Below are 7,500 nucleotides of genomic sequence, written 5' to 3' on the forward strand. Positions count from 1 at the left end.
TGTATACCAATTTTCTTTCTTTGCTGCAGCTTGTTTCACACTCACAAAAACAGGCGCCGTTACACACACAATGTTTGTTCAGATTCCATAACTCTAAGAAATATCAAATATGAATTCTACAAGTTACGAGTGACAATTCAGTAGGTATAAAATCGTTGCGTTACCTTAAAATCAAAAGTGCCGTCGATGGAGAGAAGAGAGAGAGAGAGAGAGAGAGAGGCGAGAGAGAGAGAGAGAGAGAGAATGACTGACCGCAACGCGGTTCTAAGATGCAAAGAATAACTCTTCCTTACGGAAGTTGTATAGTGGAGATGACACAAAACGTTTTGGGGTAATGAGAAAGATGAAGCAATCTTCCAGAAGCTTTGAATATTACGTAACTTTACAGACAAATGGTGAAATCTGCATGTGGCATTCGGCAAAGATGAACATGTACGAAACGAGTATACTACCTGCGATAAGAGTAACTATTGCATAAGTTATTTAGCGTGAATATGGACACTCGTGCCACTGACTCTAGGGTGATTTGTTGATGGCATTCAACGGAGTCGACTGAACTTTGATCTGTGATGGACGTAGGGAGACTTATCTCTGGTAAACGCACATGAGGAACATTATTTTATCGACCTTTAACGGTCAGTTGTATTAGAAAACTTGGAGTTGCTGATGATAATCGACAGAATAATCTTCGGGATATATTCTACACTTTTTTTATTTACACACACACACACACACACACACACACATATATATATATATATATATATATATATATCGAGCTACAATGTCCTTTAATATCTAATTCGCTCTACCTCGGAATTAATATATTTTCATATATGCTTAACCGAAGGGGAATTTTTTCTCGATAATAGATTTTACCTGTACTTGGGCGCGAACGCAGGTACATTATAAATCCAGGACCGTCAGTGGAGCGGTACCACCCAAACCGCGAGAGGCTTAAAGGTATATGTCGTCTCTCACCACAAATACTTTCTCGCGCTGAAGTATTCGTTGGTTTGGAGGACAACATCAACCCAGCCTCGACTCCGGAGTAGTTAAGTAGCCGCTTTTGACAACACGTAGCATTTAACATAAGATCATATCACATTACCGTGATTGTGATATACATGATATCGAGCTACAATGTCCTTTAATATCTAATTCGCTTCTACCTCGGGAATTAATTATTTGTTTTCTGATATGCTTAACCGAAGGGGAAATTTTTTGTCTCGATAAATAGAATTTACCTGTCCTTGGGCCTTGCGAACGCAGGTAACATTATTAAATCCAGGACCGTCAGTGGAAGCAGGTAAACCCCAACCCAACCGCGAGAGGCCTTAAACAGTATATGTCGTCTCTCACCTCAAATACTTTCTCGCGCTGTGAAGTATTCGTTGGTTTGGAGACAACATCAACCCGCCTCGACTCCGGTAGTTAAGTAGCGCTTTTGACAACACGTAGCATTTGACATAAAGTCATATCACATTACCCGTGATTCAATATAAATATATCGAGCTACAATTTGTCCTTTTAATAGCTTAATTCGCTCTACCTCGGAATTAATATATTTTCATATATGCTTAACCGAAGGGGAATTTTTTTCCGCGATAATAGATTTACCTGTACTGGGCGCCGAACGCAGGTACACATTATAAATCCAGGACCGTCAGTGGAAAGCGGTACCACCCCAACCGCGAGAGGCTTAAAGGATTTATATGTTCGTTCCCTCTCACCTCAAATACTTTCTCGCGCTGAAGTATTCGGTTGGTTTGGGAGACAAAGACATCAACCGCCCTCGGACTCCCGGTAGTTAAGTAGCGCTTTTGACAAAAAACACGTAGCATTTTGGTACATAAGTCATATCCACTTACGTGATTCATATACATATATCGAGGCTACAATGTCCTTTAATATCTAATTCGCTCTACCTCGGAATTAATATATTTTCATATTTTATACTTAAGCCGAAGGGGGAATTTTTTTCTCGATAATAAAGATTTACCTGTACTTAGGGCATGCGAACGCAGGTACATTATAAAATCCAGGGGACCGTCAGTGGAAGCGGTACCAAACCCAACAGCGAGAGGCTTAAAGATATATGTCGCCTTCTCTCACCTCAAATAATACTTTCTCGCGTGAAGTATTCGTTGGTTTGGAGAACAAACATCAACCCGCTCGCGACCTCCGGTAGGTTAAGTAGCGCTTTTTGACAACAACGTAGCATTTTACATAAGTCAATATCACATTACCGTTGATTCATCATACATTATATCGAGCTACAATGTCCTTTCTTTAATAATCTAATTCGCTCTCACCTCGGAAATTAATATATTTTCATATTATGCTTAACCGAAGGGGTGGGAACTTTTTTCTCGATAATAGATTTACCTGTACTTGGGCGCGAACGCAGGTACATTATAAATCCAGGACCGTCAGTGGAAGCGGTACCACCCAACCGCGAGAGGCTTAAAAGGTATATGTCGTCTCTCACCTCAAATACTTTCTCGCGCTGAAGTATTCGTTGGTTTGGAGACAACATCAACCCGCCTCGACTCCGGTAGTTAAGTAGCGCTTTTGACAACACGTAGCATTTTACATAAGTCATATCACATTACCGTGATTCATATACATATATCGAGCTACAATGTCCTTTAATATCTAATTCGCTCTACCTCGGAATTAATATATTTTCATATATGCTTAACCGAAGGGGAATTTTTTCTCGATAATAGATTTACCTGTACTTGGGCGCGAACGCAGGTACATTATAAATCCAGACCGTCAGTGAAGCGGTACCACCCAACCGCGAGAGGCTTAAAGGTATGTCGTCTCTCACCTCAAATACTTTCTCGCGCTGAAGTATTCGTTGGTTTGGAGACAACATCAACCCGCCTCGACTCCGGTAGTTAAGTAGCGCTTTTGACAACACGTAGCATTTTACATAAGTCATATCACATTACCGTGATTCATATACATATATCGAGCTACAATGTCCTTTAATATCTAATTCGCTCTACCTCGGAATTAATATATTTTCATATATGCTTAACCGAAGGGGAATTTTTTCTCGATAATAGATTTACCTGTACTTGGGCGCGAACGCAGGTACATTATAAATCCAGGACCGTCAGTGGAAGCGGTACCACCCAACCGCGAGAGGCTTAAAAGGTATATGTCGTCTCTCACCTCAAATACTTTCTCGCGCTGAAGTATTCGTTGGTTTGGAGACAACATCAACCCGCCTCGACTCCGGTAGTTAAGTAGCGCTTTTGACAACACGTAGCATTTTACATAATTCATATCACATTACCGTGATTCATATACATATATCGAGCTACAATGTCCTTTAATATCTAATTCGCTCTACCTCGGAATTAATATATTTTCATATATACTTAACCGAAGGGGAATTTTTTTCTCGATAATAGATTTACCTGTATTTGGGCGCGAACGCAGGTACATTATAAATCCAGGACCGTCAGTGGAAGTCGGTACCACCCAACCGCGAAGGCTTAAAGGTATATGTCGTCTCTCCCTCAAATACTTTCTCGCGCTGAAGTATTCGTTGTTTTGGAGACAACATCAACCCGCCTCGACTCCGGTAGTTAAGTAGCGCTTTTGACAATACGTAGCATTTTACATAAGTCATATCAACATAACCGAGTGTTTCATATACATTATATCGAGCTACAATTGTTTCCTTTAATTCTTAATTTTCTTTAACCTCGGAATTATATATTTTCATATATGCTTAAACCGAAGGGGAATTTTTTTCTCGATAATAGATTTACCTGTACCTGGGCGGCGACGCGAGGTACATTTATAAATCCAGGACCGTCAGTGGAAGCGATACCACCGGACCCAACCCGTTAGAGGCTTAAAGGGGTATAATGGTCGTCTCCTCACCGCCCCTCAACTACTTTTCTTGCGCTGAATTAATTCCGTTGGTTTGGGGAGACAACATCAACCCGCCTCGACTGTCCCCCCCCGGTAGTTTAAGTAGCGCGTTTGACAACACGTAAAGCATTTTTTAACCTGAAGTTCATATCACATTAACCGTGATTCATATACATTAATCTCGAGCCTACAATTTGCCTTTAATATCTAATTCGCATCTACCTCGGAATTAATTAATATTTTCATTCATATGCTTAATACCGAAGGGGAATTTTTTTCTCGATAAGTAGATTTAACCTTTGTACTTGGGCGCGAACGCAGGGTACCTTATTAAATCTCCAGGAACCGTCAGTGGAAAGGCGTACCAACCCAACCGGGGGGGGGCGAAAGAGGCTTAAACAGGTTAATATGTCGTCTCTCACCTCAAATACTTTCTCGCGCTGAAGGTATTCGTTGGTTTGGTAGACAACATCAACCCGCCTCGACTCCGGTAGTTCACGTATCCGCTTTTGACAACACGTAGGCATTTTGACATAAGTCATATCACATTACCGTGATTCATATACATATATCGAGCTACCAATGTCCCTTTAATATCTAATTCGCTCATACCTCGGAATTAATATATTTTTCAATATATGCTTAACCGAAGGGGAATTTTTTCTCGATAATATAGATTTAACCTGTACTTGGGCGCGAACGGCAGGTACATTATAAATCCCAGGACCGTCCAGTGGAAGCGGTACCGGGAACCCAACCGCGAAGGCCTTTAAAAGGCTTAAGGTATTGTTCGTTCTCTCACCTCAAATACTTTTCTCACGCTTGAAAGTATTCGTTTGGTTTTAGGAGACAAAACATCCAACCCGCCTCGGACTGTCCGGTAGTTAAATAGCGCTTTTGACACCCACGTAGCATTTTACAAATTCAATATCCACATTACCGTGATTCATTTACATTATATCGCGCTACAGGTCCTTTAATTATCTAATTTCGCTCTAAACCTTCGGATTAATTATAATTTTTCATATATGGCTTTAACCGAAGGGATTTTTTCTCGATAATAATTTACCTTTTTGTAACCTTGGGCGCGAACGCAGGTACATTAATTAAATCCAGGACCGTCGTGGAAGCCGGTACCCCCCAAACCAGGCGAAGAGTTTCTTAAAGGTATAATATGTTAGTCTCTCCACCCCTCAATACTTTCTTGCTTCTAAGTATTCCGTTGGTTTGGAACAACATTTTTCAACCTCCTCGAATCAAGCCGGTATTAAGTACGCTTTTGACCAACGACGTAGCATTTTACATTAAGGGTCTATCACATTACCGTGATTCATATACATATATCGAAGCTGCAATGGTCCTTTAATATCCTAATTCGCTTCTAGCCCTTCGGAATTAAGATATTTCCATATATGGCTTCCCACCGAAGGGAATTTTTTTCTCGATAATAGATTTACCTGGTACTTGTGCGGCGAACGCAGGTACCATTAATATCCCGGAACCGTCATGGAAGCGGTACCCACCACCGGCTTTAAAGAGCTTCAAGGTATATGTCGTGCTCTCACCTCAAATACTTTCTTCAGCTCTGAAAGTATTCGTTGGTTTGGTGGACAACATAACACCCCGCCATCGGACTCCGGTAGTTTAAAGTAGCGCTTTTGACAACATACGTTTAGCATTTTACATAAGTCATTATCACATTACCGTTGATTCATATACATATGAATCGAGCTGACAATGTCCTTTAATAATCTAATTCGCTCTACCTCGCCCCCGGAATTAATATATTTTGCATATATGCTTAACCGAAGGGGTGGGAATTTTTTTCTCGCTCAATTAGAATTTTAACCTGTACTTGGGCAGCAGAACGCAGGTACATTATAAATCCAGGACCGTCAGTGGAAGCCGGTACCAACCCAACCGTGAGAGGCTTAAAGGTATATTCGTCGTCTCACCTCACCTAAATACTTTCTCGGCGCTGAAGTTTATTCGATTGGTTTGGAGACAACATCAACCCCCCGCCTCGACTCCCGGTTAGTTAAGTAGCTCTTTGACAACACGGTAGCATTTTTATTACTAAGTCATATCACATTACCGTGATTCTAATACATATTATCGGAAGCTAAACAATGTCCTTTAAATTATCTAAATTCCTCTCTACCTCGGAATTAATATAATTTTTCATAATATGCTTTAACCGAATGGGAAATTTTTTTTCTCGATCATAGATTTACCTGTACTTGGGCGGCGAACGCAGGTACATTATAAATCCAGGACCGTTCAGGTTGGAAGCGGTTACCACCCAACCGATGAGAGGCTTTAAAGGTATATGTCGTCTCTCACCCTCAAATACTTTCCTCGCGCTTGAAGTAATTCGTTGGTTTATTTTGGAGACAACATCAACCCGCCTCCGACTCCGGTAGTTAAGTAGTGCTTTTGACAACACGTAGCATTTTTTACATAAGTCGATATCACATTACCGTGATTCATATAACATATATCGAGCTACAATGTTCCTTTAATATCTAATTTTCGCTTTTCTACCTCGGAATTAATTAAATAATTTTCATATTATGCTTAAACCGAAGGGGCGAATTTTTTTCCTCAGATAATAGATTTACCACTGCTACCTTGGGTAGCGGAACGCCAGGTACATTTATAAATTCCAGGACCGTCAGTGGAAGCGGTACCAACCCAACCGCGAGAGGCTTAAACGGTAATATGTCGTCTCTCACCCTCAAATTACTTTTCTCGCGCTGAAGTATTCGTTTGGTTTTGGGAGACAACATCAACCCGTCCTCGACTCCGGCTAGTTAAGTAAGTGCTTTTTGACAAACGTTTTAGCAATTTTTAACCATAAGTCCATATCACATTACCGTGTTCCATTTATACATAATATTCGAGCTACAATCTGTCCTTTATATCAATTTTCTTTACTTCGGGAATATAATATATTTTCATATATGCTTAACCGAAGGGAATTTTTTCTCGATAATAGATTTACCTTACTTGCCGCGAACGCAGGGACATTAAAATCCAGGACCGTCAAGTGGAAGCGGTAACCACCCCAACCGCGAGAGGCTTAAAGGGTATATGTCCGTTTCTCTCAACCTTCAAATTATTTCTCGGCTGAAGTAATTCGTTGGTTTGGAGAACAACATCAACCCGCCTCGGACCTCCGGTAGTTAAGTTAAGCGCTTTTGACAAACACGTAGCATTTTACATTAAGTCATATCCACAATTACCGTGATTCATTAATACCATATATCGAAAGGGGCTAACAATTTGTCTTTAATAATCTAATTCGCTCTACCTCCAGAATTTAATATATTTTCATAATGCTTAAACCGAAGGGGAATTTTTTCTCGATAATTGATTTACCTGTACTTGGGCGCGAACGCAGGTACATTATATGAAAATATATTATTTCCGAGGTAGAGCGAAATTAGATATTAAAGGACATTGTAGCTCGATATATGTATATGAATCACGGTAATGTGATATGACTTATGTAAAAATGCTACGTGCTGTCAAAAGCGCTACTTAACTACCGGAGTCGAGGCGGGTTGATGTGTCTCCAAACCAACGAATACTTCAGCGCGA

The sequence above is a fragment of the Macrobrachium nipponense genome, chromosome 33, assembly GCF_015104395.2.
Source record: "Macrobrachium nipponense isolate FS-2020 chromosome 33, ASM1510439v2, whole genome shotgun sequence".
Lineage (NCBI taxonomy): Eukaryota > Metazoa > Arthropoda > Malacostraca > Decapoda > Palaemonidae > Macrobrachium > Macrobrachium nipponense.